The following is a 25,877-nucleotide window of genomic DNA, read 5'->3' on the forward strand; positions in this document are numbered from 1 at the left end:
CTAGCTGCATCTGGCTTGGCCTAGAGTCATGCCCTATGATCTCAGCATCTGTCGGGATGACCTGGCCCTAGGGGTATCTATCTGCACCCAACTCAGTCATTGATCATCTCTGTAACTTTAGGGTTCACAGAGTGATCACAGTTTTCTTTTCTCTTCCTTTTGGATTTTTCAGTATTTTGGTTTGGCAGCTGTTTGTCCTCTCGCCTATCTTAGGATAGCAGAGTGACAGCAGTTGGTCGAAGGTGCAGAGGAGATTTTTAATTTTATTTTGTTTTGGCAGCTGTTTGTTCTCTCTCCTATCTCAGGATAGCAGAGTGACAGCAGTTGGTCAAAGGTGCAGAGAAGATTTTTAATTATATTTTGGTTTTGGCATCTGTCTGTCCCCTTTGCATATCTTAGGATAGCAGAGTGACAGCAGTTGGTCGAAGGTGCAGACGAGATTTTTAAATTTTTCTTTCTTTCTTGGAGTTTTGTTTGTTTTTATTGCTGACCTAGCCAAGGCTAGATTGCCAGCAGAAGATGGGGGAGCAAAAACAGTCAGCAACCGTGGACAGAATCTTGGAAGTGGCTTCGGGGTTTTTCGAGCAAGCCAAGCAGAAAATTAGGGAAAGAGATTCTATTATAGAACATCTGTACCATGAAAACATACTTTTAAAACGTTTTTTAAGCACAGAACCTGGCTTGATGCAAAGGTTTTTCCAAGCTCAGCAGGGTTCCTTTGGGGATTACTGCAAGGAGACGCTCCAAACAATTGGGAGTGATCCTGAGATGCAAGATGCTTGTGTGGAAAGAGTTAATGAGGCCCAGTGGAATTCTAAGGAACATTTCAGAGGAGACAGCGATTTATCGCCCGTCCAGACAAAGGATTCACAGGCCCTGGAGCCGCGCGCAGAGAAAGGAATGCAGGAGAAAGTTCGCCGAGAAGCTGTTTCCTTGGGGGAATTAGCATTGGACGACGCAAGGGAAAACTGCAGTGCTCCAGAGAATTTCAGTGCATTGGGATTCAGCTCAGCACCAACCTCAGCTCTTTTTCAGAGCACAGGACAGGTGAGAAGTTCTGAAATAATTCGGGATGAGACTATGGGTTTGCCAGAAGAGAGAGAGCAAGGGATTTTTCAAAGCAATCAAGCAATTGCTGGGACTGAGAGCCCTCACATCAGCTTAGGAGCAACTGCAGTTCCAGGGGGAGTAAGATACCAGCAGGATTATGATATGGGGACTCAGCTTAATTCTTTGCTAGGACTTGTGTCAGCAGATCTTGATGCATGTCAGATCTCAAACAACCCCTCTTCTCTTAGCCCAGAGGGAACAGTGAAATCAGACACTGTTAGGTTGGCAGGGACCCCATGTACTTCATGGCAGTTGGGGAGTAATGAGATTTTCCAGGGGGGTGGCCTACTCAGCGTACCGGAGCAGTCTGTTGAGAAGGCTGGAGGAGTGAAGGTTTTCTCAGAGTCATCGCCAAGTGCCTTAGTAGTTGATAGTGGAGCGGTTTTGCAGCATGGACTTTCACATTGTTTCAGTAGTACAAGTGACTGTGGAACTGATCCTGTAAACTTGATTAAAGATAGAAAGCTGCATTTGAACCTGTCAGATGGTGAGACTGTTTCTAACACAACCAATGTAGGGGGAAGCACTAACTTTTTGGGATTACAAAGTACTGATGTTTCTCCAGAGACTGAAATCATATCTGGAAGCTTTGGCCCAGTACCACAGTTAATCTTCTCAGAAAGATCTTTAAAAAGAAAGTCAGAGGTTTGGGACCATTCTTATTTTCAACAGCCTATTTTCCAAGGAAGTGGTGAGAATGCTGATACTGTTTCTGAGGCTATGCAGAGTACTACCGAGGGAACTTGGATGCAACAGCGGCCTCTTGTGACCAAACCTGATAGCACAGCTAATTCAGCAATACAGGTATTCAAGGGTGAAGGCATTGATCAATTTAGCCCAGGACAGATATTGGAGTCTGTGTTAGCTAATCACCAAAACGTCTTCTCGAATTCACCGGGAGAAACTAATGTGGTGAAACATTTTATTACAGTCAAGGATGGTTTGACTGCTGTTTCTGTTCCTATGGACCTAGAAGGGACTAAGGGCAATTTAGTGTCTGGAACTGTTGAAAGTCTTATTTCACAAGGAGTGATTGAACCATGTAGAACAGCTGTGTTCAATACTATTTCAATGTGTCAAGACAAACAGGATGGTCTGAAAGTGGAATTAGATTTTAGCCAATTAAATAAGTTCACTGAGACAGAGACTATTCCTACAATCAATGTTGACACGTTGGTAGAAATTGTTGCAAACGCTGAATACATTTCTGTGATTGGAATAAAAGGAGGGCTTTATCAGATTTTAATTAAAGAGGAACATCGCCCTTATACATCATTTACTTGCCCTCAGGGAATTTACCAACTCAGAAAACTAGCACCTGGAATGAAAAATACCTATTTTACTTTTCAGAAATTGGTTGATGAATTGTTTGGTGATTTATATTACGTGATTGGCTATGTAGACAACCTTGTAATTTGCAGCCCTGATCCAATGTTACATGTAAAACATATAGAAACGGTACTTTGCAGATTGAGGAGCGCAGGATTGAAAGTGCAAATGGATCATTGTGTTTGGTTTGAGGGGAAGGTGTCCTATTTAAAATATTTGATTGGAAAAAATTGTCCTTTACCTGAGTATTTTCAAGTGAAAGCCATAAATGATTGGCCTGTTCCTACAGAAAGAGAACAGATGTTGGTATTTTTAAGATTAGTTGACCATTTCCAAGAATGCATTAATGGTTATAGAGATTTGGTGTCACCTCTAAAGAAATTGATAAGGAAAGCAAGATCTGTTGCAATGCAGTGGACACGAGAATGCAACCAGTCTTTTGAGTGTTTAAAAATGTTACTTATAACAGAACCAATCTTGCAATCAGCTAATTTTGCTAAACCCATGATCATTCAAACTGCTTTTTCAGAACGTGGTTTGAGCGCGATTTTGCTTCAACCAGATGACACTAATTTTTTACACCCCTTAGCTTATGTGGCCAGAAAGTTGAAGGAAAAAAAGAGGAAGTATAACTCCTAGGAGGGAAATGCATATTCAATTTTGTGGGCTCTTCATGTTTTCAGAATACATGGATGTACACAGAAAGTGGTTATTCAAGCAGACAAAAATGCTTTGACATTCTTGTCGCAAATACGGGTTCGAAAACACACGTGTAAGCTTGGACAGAGAGCAATCAGGAGTTTGCACATGCTAAAATGGGCTGAGTGAGTCCAATCTCAGCTAGCCTTGATACAACACTCCTTCTCGCAGGTCTGCCCACATAAGAACACCCTGGTACTCTCAGATATTATTGTGAAAAGGTCAAGTGGGCTTTGTAGTCCTTAGACTTAACTTGCACCACTGACAGGACTCTAAGTAAGCTAGGCCGAGGCAGCACTCTCAGATGACCCTATGACAAGTGTACTGTTCAGGAAACCAAATGAGTTTTATAATCTTTATTTTATTAAAGAAAAAGCATGTTACTAAGTATCAAAGCCGAATTAAACCAAAACAAATAAACTAGCATTGTGCTGTTTAGTTACAAAGATGTAGTGAGGCAAAGAAAACATGAAAAATAGAAAAGTATTCAAAAACCTTACAAAAAACACAAAAAGCCATTAAAAAGAATAAAAACAGTTTCAGTCCAGGAAATCATTAGTAAAAACAAAATAATCCAAGTAGGTTATAAAAAGGCTATAGTCCTCAGTGATCCTATAGAATAAAAACCCCTAAACAAAAGTAAAAATCCATTATATGTCCCATAGTCCTTAGTAAAGAAAAATCCAGTAAATATACCATAGTCCTTACAACATTACAAGAGCATAGTCCATATGGAGTATTCCAAGAAAAGAAGTCCATAAAGAATATTCCATAGAACAGTCCATAGAAAATAGTCCATGCACAGTCCTTAGGAAAAATCCCATAAGTCCAAAAGTAATCCAGCAAAGCATAGGAACCAGTCCATGTAGGTTGGCCACCAGCCTGTCTCGAAAGACATTAGGGTGAGTCCCCAAATGGCTGAAGAGTAGGTCACGAATCACTGAAAGGTCGGTCTTGGAAAGACCATGTCCATAGGCAAAAAGTTCCTTTTTCAAGAGTAACTGGCAAGGGCTTAATGCACCTTCCCACGATGTCATCCAATCAGAGTTCGTTACTAGGCAAACAGTCCTGTTGCACCACATGACTTCTTTCTCATACGCACCAGATGTTATTTGGGTTTACTGTGGTTTATCAAAGAGTCACAACAATTCCCATCTATCTAATCACACAGAGTCCTTTCTCAGGCTCTCAGAATAACATTCTCTCTGCTTGCCTAGAAAACAACTTGTCAGCATAGCAAAGATACTTTATACAAAGAAACAAAACGGAACCTCTCTGGCTCATTTCTTAATTACAAAACCCATATGCCTTAAAAGATTTTAACTCAAAAACCCATCTCATCACAAGCCCCCGGAAGATTAACAAAATTCCCAAACAATTTAAGTTTTAATTTTGATAACTGAATAAGATGAGATGTCATAATTAAGCAGTAACAAAATAGAGAAAGATATTAACATGAGCATAAAGTAATACATTTCAAATATGATTCTAAAATAGCAAAACAATTGATACATGAGAACTATTATAATTACAGTATTTACCATACATGAGAGAAATTGGCCTTAGACACTTCTACTAGTCTGAAAAACAGAAGAACAAACATGTTAGTATACTTAATCAAATACATCACTCTGCATATGCTCAGATAATACTCTAGTCATCAAACAGTAAAATAGTGAAACTAGGGTTAACATCATAATAACTTGACAAACCAATATACTGATATGAAGTAATAATGGATAAAACACTCTATGTATGCTCAGGAACATTGTCATACAGAATACCAAGAAAATTAAACATCAGAGCTTTAACAATTCTAGCCATTTTCTCCCCTTGCATCTGCACTAAACATTCTCGATAAACAATGGGCAATCAAGGCCTCCTTTCTAGGTAGATGTTCAACATCAAAATCATATTTTTGCAATCTGAAATACCACTGCATTAATCTTGGGCTTCGATGTCTGTGCTTCTCTAAGAATGTCAAAGCATTTTGGTCTGCTTGAATTGGATCAGGGCTGTAAATTACAAGGTTGCCTACATAGCCAATCACATAATATAAATCACCAAACAATTCATCAACCAATTTCTGAAAAGTAACATAGGTATTTTTCATTCCAGGTGCTAGTTTTCTGAGTTGGTAAATTCCCTGAGGGCAAGTAAATGATGTATAAGGGCGATGTTCCTCTTTAATTAAAATCTGATAAAGCCCTCCTTTTATTCCAATCACAGAAATATATTCAGCGTTTGCAACAATTTCAAATGACGTGTCAACATTGATTGTAGGGATTGTTTCAGTCTCCGGGAACTTATTTAACTGGCTAAAATCCAATTCCACTTTAGGATTAGCATCCTGTTCGCCTTGACAAATTGAAATAGTATTGAATACAGCTGTCAAACCATCATTGACTGTAATGGAATGTTTCACCACATTATACTCTCCAGGTGAATTAGAGAAAACGTTTTGGTGATTAGCTAACACAGACTCCAATACCTGTTCTGGGCTCAATTGATCAATGCCTTCAATTCCAGTATCTACCTCCTCATCACTTCCTCCACCTTGCTCATTATTCTCTTGGTCTACCTCTGTTACCACAGGTGTAATGTCAGGAATCTCTGGGTCAAGAAATGCAATGCACTTGTAAACCCGAATTGCTGGTGTTCTTTCTGAATTAACTGTGCTATCAGGTTTGGTCTCAAGAGGCCACTGTTGCATCAAAGTTCCCTCGGGAGTACTCTGCATGGCCTCAGAAACAGTATCAGCATTCTCACCACTTCCTTGGAAAATAGGCTGTTGAAAATAAGTATGGTCCCAAACCTCTGCCTTTCTTTCTAAAGATCTTTCTGAGAAGATTAACTGTGGTACTGGGCCAAAGTTTCCAGATATGATTTCAGTCTTTGGAGAAACATCAGTACTTTGTAATCCCAAAAAGTTAGCGCTTCCCCCTACATTGGTTGTGTTAGAAACAGTCTCACAATCTGACAGGTTCAAATGCAGCCTTGTATCTTTAAGCAAGTTTACAGGATCAGTTCCATATTCACTTGTACTACTGAAACAATGTGAAAGTCCATGCTGCAAAACCACTCCACTATCACCTCCTATGGCACTTGGCAAAGACTCTGAGAAAACCTTCACTCCTCCAGCTTTCTCAACAGACTGCTCCGGTACGCTAAGTAGGCCACCCCCTTGGTAACACTCATTACTCCCCAACTGCCATGAAGTACATGGGGTCCCTGCCAAACCTCCAGTGTCTGATTTCGCTGTTCCCTCTGGGCTAAGAGAAGGAGGGTTATTTGAGATCTGACATGCATCAAAATCTGCTGACACAAGTCCTAGCAAAGAATTAAGCTGAGTCTCTATTTCATCATCTCGGTATTTCACTCCCCCATGAACTACTGTTGCTTCTAAGCTGATGTGAGGCCTCTCAGTCCCAGCAATTGCTTTATTGCTTTGGAAAATCCCTTGCTCTCCTTCTTCTGGCAAACCCATAGACTCATCCCGAATTATTTCAGAACTTCTCACCTGTCCTGTGCTCTGGAAAAGAGCTGAGGTTGGTGCTGAGCTGAATCCCAATGCACTGAAATTCTCTGGAGCACTGCAGTTTTCCCTTGCGTCGTCCGATGCTAATTCCCTCAAAGAAACAGCTTCTCGGCGAACTTTCTCCTGCATTCCTTTCTCTGCGCGTGGCTCCAGGGCCTGTGAATCCTCTGTTTGGACGGGCGGTGAATCCTCTGTTTGAACGGGCGATGAATCGCTGTCTTCTCTGGAATGCTCATTAGAATTCCACTGGGCCCCGTTAACTCTTTCCACACAAGCATCTTGCATCTCAGGATCGCTCCCAATTGTTTGGAGCGTCTCGTTGCAGTAATCCCCAAAGGAACCCTGCTGAGCTTAGAAAAACTTTTGCATCAAGCCAGGTTCTGTGCTAAGAAAACGTTTTAAAAGGATGTTTTCATGGTACAGATTTTCTATAAGGGAATCTCTTTCCCTAATTTTCTGCTTGGCTTGCTCGAAAAATCCCGTAGCCACTTCCAAGATTCTGTCCACAGTTGCCGACTGTTTTTGCTCCCCCATCTTCTGCTGGCAATCTAGCCTAGGCTAGGTCAGCGATAAAACAAACAAAACTCCAAAAAAAGAGAGAAAAAATTTAAAAATCTCCTCTGCACCTTTGACCAACTGCTGTCACTCTGTGACCCTAAGATCTGTGAGAGGACAGACAGCTGCCAAACCAAAATACTGAAAAATCCAAAAGGAAGAGAAAAGAAAAACTGTGATCACTCTGTGAACCCTAAAGTTACAGAGATGATCAATGACTGAGTTGGGTGCAGATAGATATCCTAAGGTCATAGGGCATGACTCTAGGCCAAGCCAGATGCAGCTAGGTACTCCGGCAAATCCTAAGATTATAGGAGTACACTTAGGCCAAAACAAGCTGAACAAGGTAACCAGGACAAAGTAGCCAGAGTCATTTATGCAATCCTAAGATTGTGAAATGACCTGCTCAACTTGGGTGCTATTACAGAGTGCAAGCACTCTAAAAATAAAGGACATGCATCTTGGAATTTCTTCACTACGTTGTAACAACCTGCACATGCCTACTGATTAAATCCAATTGTTTCCTAACAGTTTGCTTGTCCCACTGGGAATCTCTTTCTTAAAAGAGCACCCCAGATTCTAACACACATTACCACAGCCTGAAGATTTAACACCTCTCACCACAGCCTAATTGCTGGCAAACAGCGTTTCCTAGGAATCTACTGTTCACCTCAGGGAAGCACTTAGCTCCTTGAAGCCTCAGTGTCCCACTGCAATCAAAACTTAGCTTGTGGATCAGAGTCACTCAAGCTGCTAGATAGAACAAAGATTGGTCATCCTGAGGTACTACAAAACCCAGCACGTGGTCCATCGCGCAGCTGCCACCATGTCGGCTAACATGGGTTCGAAAACACACGTGTAAGCTTGGACAGAGAGCAATCAGGAGTTTGCACATGCTAAAATGGGCTGAATGAGTCCAAATTCAGCTAGCCTTGATACAACACTCCTTCTTGCAGGTCTGCCCACATAAGAACACCCTGGTACTCTCAGATATTATTGTGAAAAGGTCAAGTGGGCTTTGTAGTCCTTAGACTTAACTTGCACCACTGACAGGACTCTAAGTAAGCTAGGCCGAGGCAGCACTCTCAGATGACCCTATGGCAAGTGTACTGTTCAGGAAACCAAATGAGTTTTATAATCTTTATTTTATTAAAGAAAAAGCATGTTACTAGGTATCAAAGCCAAATTAAACCAAAACAAATAAACTAGCATTGTGCTGTTTAGTTACACAGATGTAGTGAGGCAAAGAAAACATGAAAAATATAAAAGAGTTCAAAAACCTTACAAAAACACAAAAAGCCATTAAAAAGAATAAAAACAGTTCCACTCCAGTAATTCATTAGTAAAAACAAAATAATCCAAATAGGTTATAAAAAGGCTATAGTCCTCAATGATCCTATAGAATAAAAACCCCTAAACAAAAGTAAAAATCCATTATATGTCCCATAGTCAGAAAAGAAAAATCCAGTAAATATACCATAGTCCTTACAACATTACAAGAGCATAGTCCATATGGAGTATTCCAAGAAAAGAAGTCCATAAAGAATATTCCATAGAACAGTCCATAGAAAATAGTCCATGCATAGTCCTTAGGAAAAATCCCATAAGTCCAAAAGTAATCCAGCAAAGCATAGGAACCAGTCCATGTAGGTAGGCCACCAGTCCGTCTCGAAAGACGTTAGGGTGAGTCCCAAATGGCTGAAGAATAGGTCACGAATGACTGAAAGGTCGGTCTTGGAAAGACAATGTCCATAGGCAAAAAGTTCCTTTTTCAAGAGTAACTGGCAAGGGCTCATCGCACCTTCCCACGATGTCATCCAATCAGAGTTCGTTACTAGGCCAACAGTCCTGTTGCATCACATGACTTCTTTCCCATACCACACCAGATGTTATTTGGGTTTTCTGTGGTTTATCAAAGAGTCACAACAATTCCCATCTATCTAATCACACTGAGTCCTTTCTCAGGCTTTCAGAATAACATTCTCTCTGCTCGCCTAGAAAACAACTTGTCAGCATAGCAAAGATACTTTATACAAAGAAACAAGATGGAACCTCTCTGGCTCATTTCTTAATTACAAAACCCATATGCCTTAAAAGATTTTAACTCAAAAACCCATCTCATCACAGCGATTAGAAAGAGAGAAAATTGCGCTAGAGAAGGAGGAAAGAGAGAGGCAATTTGAAATGGAGAAATAGCGTATGTCTTTTGAGATTAGGAGGCTGGAATTAATGAACCAGAACAATAGCAACAACAACAGAAATTCTAACTCTGAGGAAGGGACAGTTGTCAAAAGAAGATTTAAAGAAATTCCCTTCTTATAAAGACTGTCCAGAATCATTCGACACTTTTTGAAAGAACATGTGCAGATTTCTCTGTCAAAGAGTCAGAGAAAATGATAATTTTAAGGTCTCTAATAGTGGGAAAATGGCTGAAGTTTACGCTGATATGCCAATCGAAATAAGTAAAGATTACTCAGAATATAAAAAGATGGTTTTTGCTAGATTTGGCATAAATGCAGAACACCTGAGACAGATATTCAGAAAACTGTCAAAGAAATCAGATGAATCTTACACACAGCTTGGTTTCAATTTAGTAAAATGTTTGAACAAGTGGTTAGCACAGGAGGATGTACAGACATTTCAACAATTAAAAGATATTATAGGATTAGAACAGTTCTATTCCTTACTCCATGGTGAAATTAAATATTTGGTACAAGAAAAGAAACCTTCAGATGTTAAACAGACAGCTCAGATTGCTGATTTTATTTCTCAAATAAGAGGGCCTCTGTATTCTGAGAGAAAAAAACATGAGGAAGACATGGGAACACTACCCTAAGTATTCCAAAGGGCTAGTTCAGAGCCAGCAGAAAGTGGGCGGCCATTTTGGTGAAAAGCCTTCAGAACAGGGCCAAGCCAAGAGCCAGATTTTGGAGGGAAAAGAAAAATTAGAAAGATTTGCTGGAAAAAGCTCATGGGGAGAAAAAATTTGCTTCAACTGACAAGAGAGGGGCCATATTTCTTCCCAGTGTCTTAAAACAAAACAAAGAAACTTTACCTCAGAAAGTGAATTTAAAAGAGGCTAAGTCTGTGTATTGCATTCAGAACAGCCAGATGACTCCCCCTAGAGAAGACCCTGTAGCCACGGAAACGAAAGCAGAGGCAGCTGAGCTCTCTAAAATTGATACATTTAGAGGGAAAATCTCAAGCTATGATGAAAATATTCCTATTGCTGAGATTAGACACTGCTTATGTTTTAGAACTGATTCTCAATTATTTGAATCAGCTGGTGACAATATAAAAATATTTGAAAACAACTATTTAGCATTGAGAGACACTTGCTCCCAGGTTACCATCTGTCACTCTGATATCGTACCTCAGAAATATTTGATTCCTAACCAGCACATGACAATCAAAGGAATTGGGAAGGAGATAGTGATTTTGCCTGTGGCTGAAGTTTTAGTTAGTTATCAGGGATGGCGAGGTAATTGGCGCGTTGGAGTTTCATCACAAATTCCTGCAGCAGTTCTTATAGGCACAGATCTCTCAAAACATGTCAAGAGTGCCTTGGTAATTACACGATCACAACCAGAACAAACTGAGGCAGCAGGAAATGTTACTGATTTTCAAGAGAGAGAGGGAAATATACCCCAAGCTCAGGCATTTTCTCTAGAAATACCTCAGAAAAATATATTTGCCAAAGAGCAACTAGCAGACCCCACTTTAAAAGTTTGCTTTGAAAAAGTGGCTGACAAAGAATTATCCCTTGAATGTCCTGAACGTTTCATTATCAAACACGGGTTGCTATAAAGAGAAAAACTGATAAATATTTCAAAAGGGGGACCTGAGGTTAGAAGCCAATTGCTTGTACCAGATAAATACCGTCCAATGATTCTGGAAAAGGGACATGCAGACATATTCGCAGCACATTTAGGTATAAATAAAACCAAACAGAGAATAACCCAGAATTTTTATTGGCCTGAAATTGGAAAACAGATTAGAATTTTCTGTCAGAGATGTGATGTATGCTAGAAACTGGGTCATAACCGCGACAAGGCTAAAGCAAAGCTGTGTCCTTTACCAGTAATTTCAACACCTTTTAAACATTTAGGAGTAGACATTATAGGACCATTACCCACAGTCACGAAGAGAGGGAACAGATTTATTCTTACCATTATAGATCATGCCACGAGATACCCTGAAGCAATTCCTTTAAGAAACATTGAGACCCATACTGTAGCTGATGCCCTGGTGAACTATATGAGTAGGATGGGTTTTCCTTCAGAGATTATAACAGATTTAGGAACATCATTTACTTCCAAACTTATGAAGAGATTGTGGCAGATTTGTGGAGTAAAACACTTAGAGAATTCTCCCTATCATCCAGAAAGTGATGGGTTGGCAGAGAGATTCAATGGAACCATCATGAGGATGATTAAAGTCTATTTAACTGAGAACCCTAATAACTGGGACCAAAACCCACAGTTACTTTTATATGCCTACAGATCAGTCCCACAAGAGAGTACTTGTTTCAGCCCTTTTGAGCTATTATTTGAGAGACATGTGAGGGGTCCGCTTGATCTCATTAAGCAAAATTGGGAACAGATTGTTAAAGAAGACCCCCAAAATGTGGTCACATGTGTAGAATCTGTGGTAAACAGCCTCGAAAGAAATCTAGATTTGGCTGCTGAGAATCTAAAACCACAAAAAGTCAAACAGAAACTGGGGTATGACAAAAAGGCTAGGGTTGTTCATGTAAATGCCCTTAAGCCTTCTTGTAGTGAAGAAAAAATGTGCTGTTTGAAAGGAAAGCAGCTGATAAAGGAGAACATGAGTTACTTTCCTGGAAAGGGAGGGGTCAGCAAAAGTTCATCTCAGAGGAGGTGCAGATCAGCCCTGTGATGATTTGTGTTTTTATGTGTATTAGAATGGGATATGTAGTCCTAAGATTGTCCCAATAGAATCCATCTTGATTCAAAGTCTGCTCTGTAGTAGGAAAGTTTTTCATGCTGTTTCAGAGAAGCTTCGCTCTCTGGTTATCTCGTTGCTAAGATGAGCAGAGAGCAGAGACTTTCGTAGTCAAAATAATTCTGCTACAAAGTATGATAACAACTGAAGCTCCATGAGAAAGTTAGGCGGGACAACAAGACCCAGGAGGGGGTGTTCCTTATGGAGAATTCTGGGAAGAAGAAGGAAGTTGGTGAGGAGTTGGAAAAAGATGGAGTTGGACTGAGAAAGGTCAGACACATGCTTTTTCCCATAATGGTTTGTAGCTTTGCTATGGACTATTTTTCCTACCATGGACTGATGGAAGTCAACTGGATTTCATCTAGAATCAGCCTATGAAGACCCAAGACACGTGAGATGGACTGTGTTATGCTTTTTATTAGTTAGCATACTTCTATTTCTTTATTTTTCCAGCTGGAGTGAGGAGGGGAGTATTCCGTTTGTCTTGATATGAAAATGTACCTACTGAACTATTTTACTATCAACTGAAACCTTTTCTAAAGCAATTCTTTTCAATAAAGCAGTAATGTTTTGATCTGCATGCATTGGTTCTTGTACAGACTAGCTGAATGTCTAATTGGCCATGTGTGTTTGCTACCAAAGATTTAGAGCCAGATTATTCTGAGTATAACTCATGGATTTGTCTGTGTGTGTTGCTTTCTTAATAAAGGAGATTGGCTTTTGAGGAAGAAGTTTAGACAGGACCTGGCTGAGACCTAAGTGGCTCTGCTCAGCAGTCAGAGGTTTGTCTGAATTTCGGACTCATCCCAGTCTCCGGCACCCCCGTAAATCTCTTTGGAGATAAGGGGCTGCTTACAAGCCCTGCTCTATTCATAGAACAACAGAGTGATCTAACATTGGTTAATAAGTATCACCAGGTTTTCTCCAGCAAGTCTGATGCAGCCAAGGTAGTGTTACATCGAGTTGACACAGAGCTGATGAAGAAAAGGAGCAATGACTTCGTTCCATGGTCCCATGACTGCAAGGTGGCTTTTGGAAAGTTAAAAGAAGCATTTACCAACCACCCTGTGTTGCATGCTCCAGACTTAAATGAAGAATTCATCGTCTTCACCAATACTTCGAAGGCCATGGTAGGAGCCGTGCTGTACCAGTGTGATGACAACGGAGACCAGCATCCTGTGTCCTACCTGATCCGGAAACTTCGAAAGAAAGAAAAGCACCTGTCGACCATCGGAAAAGAGTGTTGGGCCATCGTTTCCATGATCCAGAAAGTGAAGGCCTACAGCAGGAAAAGACACTTCATTTGGTGCACGGACTACTCACCTTTTATATGGCTAAAGACTATGAAAGCCCAGAACAGTGAACTAATGAGGTGGGACTATGACTTGGAGGGTAAGGTTGTCAAAGGGACAATGAACTATGTTGCCGACACCTTATCCCAAAGACCTGACGACGACGGCTGAACAAACATGGACTCTTAAAATATAACTATGTGTAAAAGTTATAAAAAAGTGTTATTGTTGTTGCATTATTATCTGTGTATATACTTATGCAATTGCTTGTTTAGAAAGTAAGTATATTTGAAAAGATATGGTTATGCATAAAAGTGTTATATGGTTGTGCTAAGTGTTGTATTGGGGTATGCATTGTTTTATTTGATGTGCAGTTGTTTTGGGGTGAAAAGCACCTTAGCTTTCCCCCCACAAAACAACTTTTATAAGGGGGGAGGTAATGTGACGGTAGCGATGATGTCATCTGCCTGTCATTGCTGTGGCTAGAGTTCATCTGCCTATAGCATGACAGGAGGTGGGACTTCAGAGGGTGGAGCCATGGTATTTAAGGGGGGAGTGAATGAGGTGTGAGTCAGATAGGGTCTAAGATAGGATTTAGATAGGGACTTGGTTAGGGTCTGGTTAGGGACTTAGGGAGTTAGGGCTTATACCCGTTGTGTAGTACTGTGCTATATTTTGAGAGAAGGTCTGAAAGAGAGTGTGTGTGTGATACTTTATATTGATTGCCTTATTATTTCGTTGATACAGTGATTTACCATTTCTTCTGTTATTCTAAATAAACACAAGTTTTTATTTTAAAAGTCATTTATTTGCCTGAAGAGTCTCAGATGAAGGAATGGTTGGTGGCAGCGTGAACAAAGTGTGTGTATATAAGAGTGATGTGACACCTCCTTTGTGACGTGAGAGGAGGCCGTCACACCGACATTACCCCCTTGATTCGAAAGGAAGGAAATCATACATTATTTGAATTAAAAATATCATTGAATCTACACAGGCTGTGTACCGAACTAGCAGGATGCACCAAATTTGATTAAGATGTGCACTATTTTTGCTGGAACACATTGCACTCCAGCCATGGCGTGGTATAGAGAGTAGTAAGGTGTCCAATGTGCCTAGCAAGTTGCATTAAATTTTGCAATGACATGCTTTCTAGAGACAGCCAATGCAGAATTGGGAGGGGGTGTTTCCCTACCACTTTAATCATTCTATGTGTGGTGTGCACAAAGGAACAAACCAGGCTAAAGATCATGTCACCCACCCTGGTGCCACAGCCCAATATCAAAGGACCAGTGTGCTTTTTTTATCATCATCAATGGAAAACTCAGCAGTGGTCAGAAGATTGGAAAAGATCAGTCTACATCCCAGTCCCAAAGAAGGGCAGTGACAAAGAATGCTCTAACTACCATACAATTGCACTCATTTCACACACTAGCAAGGTTATGCTCAAAATCCTCCAAGTCAGGCTTCAGCAGTACATGGACCGAGAACTCCCACAAGTACAAGCTGGATTTTGAAGGGGCAGAGGAACTAGAGACCAAATTGCTAACATGCGCTGGATTATGGAGAAGCCAGAGAGTTCCAGAAAAACATCTACTTCTGCTTCATTGACTATGCAAAAGCATGGCAGAAAGTGAGGAGGAATTAAAGAACCTCTTAATGAGGGTGAAAGAGGAGAGTGCAAAAAATAATCTGAAACTCAACATCAAAAAAAGGAAGAGCATGGCCACTGGTCCCATTACCTCCTGGCAAATAGAAGGGGAAGAGATGGAGGCAGTAACAGATTTCACTTTCTTGGGCTCCATGATCACTGCAGATGGAGACAGCAGCCACAAAATTCAAAAATGCCTGCCTCTTGGGAGGAAAGCGATGATAAACCTAGACAGTACCTTAAAAAGCCACCCTCCCCCCCCTTAATTCAGTTTCACTTTTGCTTGCCTGCCTGTTCATTTTCAGTTCTGAGTAGTCTCTCTCTCACACACACACACACACAAACACACACACACCTCCTTCCCTCCATTTTGTACATTTAAATAAGCTTGACAAAGTCCTAGGTCTCTCGCACCTTTCTTTCTTCCCTCCTTCCCTTGCTTGCTCCTTTCCCTCCTGCTGCTTCTTTGCAGTCACTTCCGAAGGAGGCAGTCATTCAGAAGCCCTGGATTGGCTGATTGCCCGGGGCTAATCCCCAGCTGCATCCAATTAGGCTTATCTCTCCGAACTCTCTAACAGAACGGAGCACTTAGGAGCTCCCTGCTGCAACGAAGGAAGTAACTCAATTAAAGCTTTGGCTCCAGAGGGTGGGGGTGGATGGGAGGGAGGGGGGTAGCAGCCTGCTCATTACCCCCAGGATTTTCACTTTTACTCCAAATGGGGTAATTTACCCCTGTTCCCTGACCCATGCCCTAGACTGTGTGGGACTCTGATAACAGAACCTTGCTGAGTTTTTGGAGAAGAAGGAATAAGCTTTTGGAAGAAAGAAATTGGACTGTCAATCATCAGTGAGATGACGCAGTTGGCTAGATTGAGGAGCTAGGAAAACCAGGACTGGAGTTTTTTTTTCTTTTATTGAATCTTTGGATTAATGGAAAGAACATCAGGCAGATTATAAGGATATCTACTATAGAGAGTGACTCCCTGTGTTTGCTGTTTAGTCTGGATTTTTTTGGCTGGACTGTGTGGGACTCTCATAATATTGCTAAGGGTGTAATTTAAATTGTTGGGCTAAAACTTGATTTATACTCTTATATCTGTGTAAGGATGGGAGGAAGAACCTAGGGGAGGTTTATGATTGTAGGTTGGGTTTGTTGATAAAATAGTGGAAACTTCAGAAAGATATTTGAGGGCTGGCCACTTTGGTCAAGGATATAGTACTATTTATACAGACCTTATTCATTGGAAAAATTGAAATGGCCTCTGAAAAATTAAAATATCAAATGTTGGGGACTTTGTCTGCCCAATCTCAAAATTTGGGAATAGGGGCACAAAAATCAGATGAAGAATGGCAGGCTACCATGCAAAAGATAATAATAGGATTTCAGCATGTATATTAGCATCTCAGCCAAATAGAAGATCTGATGAAAGAAAAGTTATCAGATGTTAAACAACAGTTAAATGAAATTGTACCAACTGCAGAACTGCTTTTATTGAGTAAAATACCAGGAAACATAGATGGATTAAAGAGTTACCCAGTGAGCTATTTAGCCACTACAGTCAGAAAATGTTATGTTAAAAATTGGATTACTGTCTTGGATCCATCTTTCTCTTCCAAAAATTGAAAGAAAGCAGAGCTATGGAAACAAGAGGAGCATACTGAGAAAATTTGGGAAGCGACAAAAGGGCTACTCTTTCAGGCATGCTGAATGATTGTCCAAATCAAAAGGCAATAGAACAATGGGATGTTTTTAAAAATGGTTTTGGTTTCCTCACAGTGTTGGAGTAACTTAGGTTTAAACTAAAATATAACTGTAGGTTGATAACTGGAGGGTAATCAAATAGTTTTTTAAAAAAGCAGAAAGTTGATTTGTTATTGAAATATGAATAGTTTGGATGATTGTATATTCTGTGTTCTCCTATCCTCAATTTTTCCCTTCCCCCCCACTTCCTTTTACCTTTTGTATTCCCTACCTTATTCCTAGTAGTTAAAAATAAATATTTAAAAAAAGAATGATAGAATGATTTCCATATGAATCCAAGGCAGACCTTTCAACATCACAGTAAAGGATGGAGGCTCATAACACTGTACAGGAGGTAGCAACGAAAACCATCCCAAATAAAAGGAAATGCAAGAAAGCAAAGTAGCTGTCCAACGAGGCCTTACAAATAGCAGAGAAGAGAAGGGAAACAAAAGGCAAGGGAGATAGGGAAAGTTACCGAAAATGGAATGCAGACTTCCAAAAAATAGCAAGGAGAGACAAGAGGGCCTTCTTAAATGAACAGTGCAAAGAAAGAGAGGAAAAGAATAGAAAGGGAAAAACCAGAGACCTGTTCAAAAAAATTGGAGATATTAAAGGAACCTTTTGTGCAAAGATGGACATGATAAAGGACAAAAATGGTAGGGACCTAACAGAAGCAGAAGATATCAAGAAGAGGTGGCAAGAATACACAGAGGAATTATACCAGAAAGATCTGGACATCCCGGACAACCCAGATAGTGCGGTTGCAGAGCTTATGCCAGACATTCTGAAGAGTGAAGTCAAGTGGGCCTTAGAAAGCTTGTCTAACAACAATGTCAGTGGAGGTGATGGCATTTCAGTTGAACTATTTAAAATCTTAAAAGCTGACACTGTAAAGGTGCTACACTCAATATGCTACCAACTTTGGAAAACTCAGCAGTAGCCATAGGATTGGAATAGATCAGTCTACATCCCAATCCCAAAAAAGGGCAGTGCCAAATGATGTTCCAACTATTGCACAGTTACACTCATTTCACATGCCAGCAAGGTTATGCTCAAAATCATACAAGGTAGGCTTCAGCATTATGTGGAACAAGAACTCCCAGAAGCACAAGCTGGATTTCAAAGGGGCACAGGAAGTAGGGACCAAATTGCTAACATGCGCTGGATAATGGAGAAAGCCAGAGAGTTCCAGAAAAACATCTACTTCTGCTTCATTGACTACACAAAAGCCTTTGACTGTGTGGACCACAGCAAACTATGGCATGTTGTTAAAGAAATTGGAGTGCCTGACCACCTTATCTATCTCCTGAGAAATCTATATGTGGGACAGGAAGCAACAGTTAGTGTGATGAGATGGGATTTTGAGTTAAAATCTTTTAAGGCATATGGGTTTTGTAATTAAGAAATGAGCCAGAGAGGTTCCATCTTGTTTCTTTGTATAAAATAACTTTGCTATGCTGACAGGCTGTTTTCTAGGCGAGCAGAGAGAATGTTATTCTGATAGCCTGAGAAAAGGACTCAGTGTGATTAGATGGGAATTGTTGTGACTCTTTGATAAACCACAGTTAACCCAAATAACATCTGGTGCGTATGGGAAAGAAGTCATGTGGTGCAACAGGACTGTTTGCCTAGTAACGAACTCTGATTGGATGACATCGTGGGAAGGTGCGATAAGTCCTTACCAGTTACTCTTGAAAAAGGAACTTTTTGCCTATGGACATTGTCTTTCAAGACCGATCCTTCAGTCATTCGTGACACATGGGACTAACCTTTACTATACTGGATTACCTATGGATTTATGGGCTTTTTCCTAAGGACTATGCATGGACTATTTTCTATGGACTGTTACCTATGGAATATTCTTTATGGATTTCTTTTCTTGGAATACTCCATATGGACTATGCTCTTGTAATGTTGTAAGGACTATGCTATATTTACTGGATTTTTCTTTTCTAAGGACTATGGGACATATAATGGATTTTTACTTTTGTTAAGGGATTTTTATTCTACAGGATCACTGAGGACTATAGCCTTTTTATAACCTACTGGGATTATTTTGTTTTTACTAATGATTTCCTGGACTGGAACTGTTTGTATTCTTTTAATGGCTTTTTGTGTTTTTGTAAGGTTTTTGAACACTTTTCTATTTTTCATGTTTTCTTTGCCTCACTACATCTTTGTAACTAACCAGCACAATGCTAGTTTATTTGCTTTGGTTTAATTTGGCTTTGATATCTAGTAACATGCTTATTCTTTAATAAAATAAAGATTATAAAACTCAATTGGTTTTCTGAACAGTAAACTTGTCATAGGGTCATCTGAGAGTACTGCCTCGGCCTAGCTTACTTAGAGTCCTGTCAGTGGTGCAAGTTAAGTCTAAGGACTACAAAGCCCACTTGACCTTTTCATAATAATATCTAAGAGTACCAGGGTGTTCTTATGTGGGCAGACCTGTGAGAAGGAGTGTTGTATCATGGCTAGCTGAGTCTGGACTCACTCAGCCCATTTTATCATGTGCAAACTCCTGATTGCTCTCTGTCCAGGCTTACACATGTGTTTTCGAACCCATGTTAGCTGACATGGTGGCAGCTGCGCGATGGACCACGTGCTGGGTTTTGTAGTACCTCAGGATGACCAATCTTTGTTCTATCTAGCAGCTTGAGTGACTCTGATCCACAAGCTAAGTTTTGATTGCAGTGGGACACTGAGGCTTCAAGGCGCTAAGTGCTTCTCTAGGTGTGAACAGTAGTTTCCTAGGAAACGCTGTTTGCCAGCAGTTAGATCTAAAGGCTGTGGTGAGAGGTGTTAAATCTTCAGGCTGTGGTAATGTGTGTTAGAATCTGGGGTGCTCTTTTAAGAAAGAGATTCCCAGTGGGACAAGCAAACTGTTAGGAAACAATTGGATTTAATCAGTAGGCATGTGCAGGTTGTTACAACGTTGTAGTGAAGTAATTCTAAGATGCATGTCCTTTATTTTTGGAGTGCTTTCAGGTCATGCCCAGGATTTTAGGATCTGTTAGGGATGACCCTGCCTCTGTAATAGCATCCAAGTTGAGCAGGTCATTTCACAATCTTAGGATTGCATAAATGACTCTGGCTACCTTTTTCTGGGACTTGCATTCAGCTTGTTTTGGCCTAAGCGTACTCCTATAATCTTAGGATTTGCCGGAGCACCTAGCCCTGTTTCTATCCAGTTTAGCTCTGGGTCTCCCACTACGATCTTAGGATCTGTCAGGGGTACCTAGCTGCATCTGGCTTGGCCTAGAGTCATGCCCTATGATCTCAGCATCTGTCGGGATGACCTGGCCCTAGTGGTATCTATCTGCACCCAGCTCAGTCATTGATCATCTCTGTAACTTTAGGGTTCACAGAGTGGTCACAGTTTTCTTTTCTCTTCCTTTTGGATTTTTCAGTATTTTGGTTTGGCAGCTGTCTGTCTTCTCGCCTATCTTAGGATAGCAGAGTGACAGCAGTTGGTCAAAGGTGCAGAGAAGATTTTTAATTTTATTTTGGTTTTTGCAGCTGTCTGTCCCCTTTGCATATCTTAGGATAGCAGAGTGACAGCAGTTGGTCGAAGGTGCAGAGGAGATTTTTAATTTTTTTTCTTGGAGTTTTGTTTTGTTTTTATTGCTGACCTAGCTTAGGCTAGATTGCCAGCAGAACATGGGGGAGCAAGAACAGTTGGCAGCCATGGACAGAATCTTGGAAGTGGCTTCGGGATTTTTCAAGCAAGCCAAGCAGAAAATTCGGGAAAGGGATTCGCTTATAGAGCAGCTGTATCAGGAAAACTTACTTTTAAAACATTTTTTAAGCACAGAACCTGGCTTGATGCAAAGGTTTTTCCAAGTTCAGCAGGGTTCATTTGGGGATTACTGCAACGAGACGCTCCAAACAATTGGGAGCGATCCTGAGATGCAAGATGCTTGTGTGGAAAGAGTTAACGAGGCCCAGTGGAATTCTAATGAGCATTCCAGAGGAGACAGCGATTTATCATCCGTCCAAGAGGAAGGAATGCAGGAGAAAGAAACATCGCTTCACCGAGCTGTTTCCGTGGAGGAACTAGCATCGGACGACGCAAGGGAAAACTGCAGTGCATTGGAATGCAGCTCAGCACCACCCTCAGCTCTTCTTCAGAGCCCAGGACAGGTGAGAAGCTCTGAAATAATTCGGGATGAGACTATGGGTTTGCCAGAAGAGGGAGAGCAAGGGATTTTCCAAAACAGTCAAGCAATTGCTGTGACTGAGAGCCCTCTCATCAGCTTAGAAGCAACAGCAGTTCAAGGGGGAGTAAGATACCAGCAGGATGATGTAATAGAAACTCAGCTCAATTCTTTGCCAGGACATGTGTCAGCAGATCTTGATGCATGTCAGATCTCAAACAACCCCCCTTCTCTCAGCCCAGAGAGAACAGTGGAATTGGATACTGTGAAGTTGGAGGGTATTCCTTGGACTTCCTGGCAGCTTAGCAGAGAAGCAATACTCCATAAGGAGGAACTAATTGGAACAGGAGAGCACATCAAAGCAGACCGAAAGAAATAAAGTATCTTTACCAGAGACGTTGAGTAATGCTACAGGAGGACTTAATTGTACAAAAACCTTGCAGCATGGGCTTTCACATTGTTTCAATAGTACAAGTGAAAGTGGTGCTAATTCTGTAAGCTTGGTTCAAGATAAGAAATTACATTTAAACCTGTCAGGTTGTGGGACTGTTTCTAACACAACCAATGAAGGGGGAAGCACTAACTTTTTGGGATTACAAAGTACTGATGTTTCTCCAGAGACTGAAATCATATCTGGAAACTTTGGCCCAGTACCACAGTTAATCTTCTCAGAAAGATCTTTAGAAAGAAAAGCAGAGGTTTGGGACCATACTTATTTTCAACAGCCTATTTTCCAAGGAAGTGGTGAGAATGCTGATACTGTTTCTGAGGCTATGCAGAGTACTCTCAAGGGAACTTTGATGCAACAGCGGCCTCTTGTGACCAAACCTGATAGCACAGCTAATTCAGCAATACAGGTTTTCAGGGGTGTGGCATTTCTGGACCAAGGCGTTCCCAATATTGTACCTGTGGTTGCAGAGGTAGACCAAGAGAATAATGAACAAGGTGGAGGAAGTGATGTGGAGGTAGATACTGGCGTGGAAGGCATTGATCAATTTAGCCCAGGACAGATATTGGAGTCTGTGTTAGCTAATCACCAAAACGTCTTCGCGAATTCACCTGGAGAGACTCACGTGGTGAAACATTCTATTGTAGTTAAAGATGGTTTGACTGCTGTTTCTGTTCCTATGGACCTAGAAGGGACTAAGGGCAATTTAGTGTCTGGAACTGTTGAAAGTCTTATTTCACAAGGAGTGATTGGACCATGTAGAACAGCTGTATTCAATACTATTTCAGTGTGTCAAGACAAACAGGATTATCTCAAGGTGGTTATTCAAGCAGACAAAAATGCTTTGACATTCTTAGAGAAGCAGAGACATCGAAGCCCAAGATTAATGCAGTGGTATTTCAGATTGCAAAAGTATGATTTTGATGTTGAACATCTACCTGGAAAGAAGGCCTTAATTGCTCACTGTTTATCTAGAATGTTCAGTGCAGATGCAAGGGGAGAAACTGGCTAAAATTGTTAAAGCTCTGATGTTTAATTTTCTTGATATTCTGTATGACAATGTTCCTGAGCATACATAGAGTGTTTTATCTATTATTACTTCATATCAGTATATTGGTTTGTCAAGTTATTATGATGGTAACCCTGGTTTCACTATTTTGCTGTTTAATGACTAGAGTGTTATCTGAGCATATGCAGAGTGATGTATTTGATGAATTATACTAACATGTTTATTCTTCTGTTTTTCAGACTAGCAGAAGTGTCTAACGCAATTTTCTCTCATGTATGGTAAATACTGTAATTATAATAGTTCTCATGTATCAATTGTTTTGCTATTTTAGAATCATATATGAAATTATTACTTTATGTTCAAGTTAATATCTTTCTCTATTTTGTTAATGCTTAATTATGGCATCTCATCTTATTCAGTTATCAAAATTAAAACTTAAATTGTTTGAGAATTTTGTTAATCTTCCGGGGGCTTGTGATGAGATGGGATTTTGAGTTAAAATCTTTTAAGGCATATGGGTTTTGTAATTAAGAAATGAGCCAGAGAGGTTCCATCTTGTTTCTTTGTATAAAGTAACTTTGCTATGCTGACAGGTTGTTTTCTAGGCGAGCAGAGAGAATGTTATTCTGATAGCCTGAGAAAAGGACTCGGTGTGATTAGATGGGAATTGTTGTGACTCTTTGATAAACCACAGTTAACCCAAATAACATCTGGTGCGTATGGGAAAGAAGTCATGTGGTGCAACAGGACTGTTTGCCTAGTAACGAACTCTGATTGGATGACATCGTGGGAAGGTGCGATAAGTCCTTACCAGTTACTCTTGAAAAAGGAACTTTTTGCCTATGGACATTGTCTTTCAAGACCGATCCTTCAGTCATTCGTGACACATGGGACTAACCTTTACTATACTGGATTACCTATGGATTTATGGGCTTTTTCCTAAGGACTATGCATGGACTATTTTCTATGGACTGTTACCTATGGAATATTCTTTATGGATTTCTTTTCTTGGAATACTCCATATGGACTATGCTCTTGTAATGTTGTAAGGACTATGCTATATTTACTGGATTTTTCTTTTCTAAGGACTATGGGACATATAATGGATTTTTACTTTTGTTAAGGGATTTTTATTCTACAGGATCACTGAGGACTATAGCCTTTTTATAACCTACTGGGATTATTTTGTTTTTACTAATGATTTCCTGGACTGGAACTGTTTGTATTCTTTTAATGGCTTTTTGTGTTTTTGTAAGGTTTTTGAACACTTTTCTATTTTTCATGTTTTCTTTGCCTCACTACATCTTTGTAACTAACCAGCACAATGCTAGTTTATTTGCTTTGGTTTAATTTGGCTTTGATACCTAGTAACATGCTTATTCTTTAATAAAATAAAGATTATAAAACTCATTTGGTTTTCTGAACAGTACACTTGTCATAGGGTCATCTGAGAGTACTGCCTCGGCCTAGCTTACTTAGAGTCCTGTCAGTGGTGCAAGTTAAGTCTAAGGACTACAAAGCCCACTTGACCTTTTCATAATAATATCTAAGAGTACCAGGGTGTTCTTATGTGGGCAGACCTGTGAGAAGGAGTGTTGTATCATGGCTAGCTGAGTCTGGACTCACTCAGCCCATTTTAGCATGTGCAAACTCCTGATTGCTCTCTGTCCAGGCTTACACGTGTGTTTTCGAACCCGTGTTTGCTGACAGTTAGAACTGGATATGAAACTACTGATTGGTTCATTATTGGTAAAGGAGAACGGCAATGCTGTATATTGTCCCCCTGCTTATTTAACTTACATGCAGAATACATCATGCAAAAGGCTGGACTGGATGAATCTCAAGCCAGAATTAAGATTGCCTGAAGAAATTTCAACAACCTCCGATATGCAGATGATACCACTCTGATGGCAGAAAGTGAGGAGGAATTAATGAACCTCTTAATGAGGGTGAACGAGGAGAGCACAAAAATGGTCTGAAGCTCAACATCAAAAAACTAAGATCATGGCCACTGATCCCATTGCCTCCTGGCAAATAAAAGGGGAAGATATGAAGGCAGTGACAGGTTTTACTTGCTTGGGCTGCATATCTCTTAAATATGAAAATGGAAGATGAAGTGCTAAAGGACTGTATGATAAAATGGCCAGAAAACATTGCTCATAATATTGAATATTATGACTGAAATTGTAGATAGAGAAATGAGATATTTGATAATACCTGTAATTACAGCAGTGAGGATATTATATGGGAAATATCTTGAGGACCCGATAGAAAAGACACCGTAAGTGGAGAAGATGGATGAGGTAACAGAAGCATTAAATGAAAGATCATCTCAAAAAGGACTCAAAAATGGTAACGGTTTTATAACTGGATCCAAAATATGGATTGGAAAGTATAGATAAAAGAAGTATGAGAAGGTCCAAAGGAATGAAGAGAGTAGCAATGATAGATATTTTGGAAAAAAGGTTTTATTGTTTACTTATGTGATTTCCCTTTTTAGCATAACAAAGTGGATGTAAGAATACTCTTTCACGCTCTCAAAATTAACCCTTTCACCATTCTTACTCATCCCCTCCTTATTCCCCTATACCAACACCCCAACCCCTACTCCTACTGAAAATGAATACAAACTTGTAACCTGGGAGAGTTTTTAAAAGGTTTTGTTCCTTCTTTACATGGCATTAGCTATTCGACCCAATTTATGTCATGTGGCCCGCTTCACTGGCTCTGAGCTTTGATGCGCAAAGCATCTTTCTCCTCTTGCCTGGAATACTACAAGACATGGTTTCATGTCCCAGCTATCTGGGAAGGGAGGGGGAGGAGTGCAGTTTATAACAGGCACTCCTCCCCTATTCGGCCTCTTTCAAGGCTTCCACTCCTAAGAGAAGGCTGCTGGTTGCTGTGTTGGTGCAATCCTGGTTTCGGTTTTGACGTGACGCAGCAGTGCTTCTGTGCATCTACTGAGGACTTAGGGGGTTTGCATCAACACCCCTCAGCATTTTGGATTGGGGACTTTTCCCCATAATTATTGCTGCAGATTGAGCATTTAAAAGAGAAAATAAAAGGGGAATAGGTTTGTATAAATAATTTAAGTAATAGTCATCAAAGAGGGAGGGGGAGTTATAGGGGCAGTATAAGGGGCCCTAAGGGGTCTTATTCCAGTTAAGGGGCAGCAGCAGGCCTCAGATTGGGGTGCTGCCCCCCAGGTTTTGACTGGGAGTTCTTCTAATTACTAAAAAAAAAAGACAAGAAGAAGCCCAATCCCTTTGGGAATAGTAGCAGGCTGACACCCCCTCCCTTAAGGGAACACATATACAATTAAATGAATACTAATAATATTTTTTTAAAGAGAGATCAGAAAATTAAATAAGGAAGTCCTT

General features: G+C 40.4%; 1 long non-coding RNA gene across 1 annotated transcript in view; it reads right to left on the reverse strand.

Moving 5' to 3' along the window:
- LOC140707478 (uncharacterized) overlaps window positions 1-25,877 on the reverse strand; it is a 107,172-nt gene that overhangs the window by 79,111 nt on the left and 2,184 nt on the right. The window contains exon 1 of the long non-coding RNA XR_013545557.1: window positions 1-25,877. This exon is cut by the window's right edge and continues 2,184 nt beyond it. This is a non-coding gene — a long non-coding RNA (uncharacterized LOC140707478).

This window comes from Pogona vitticeps, chromosome 5 (genome assembly GCF_051106095.1).
Source record: "Pogona vitticeps strain Pit_001003342236 chromosome 5, PviZW2.1, whole genome shotgun sequence".
NCBI lineage: Eukaryota > Metazoa > Chordata > Lepidosauria > Squamata > Agamidae > Pogona > Pogona vitticeps.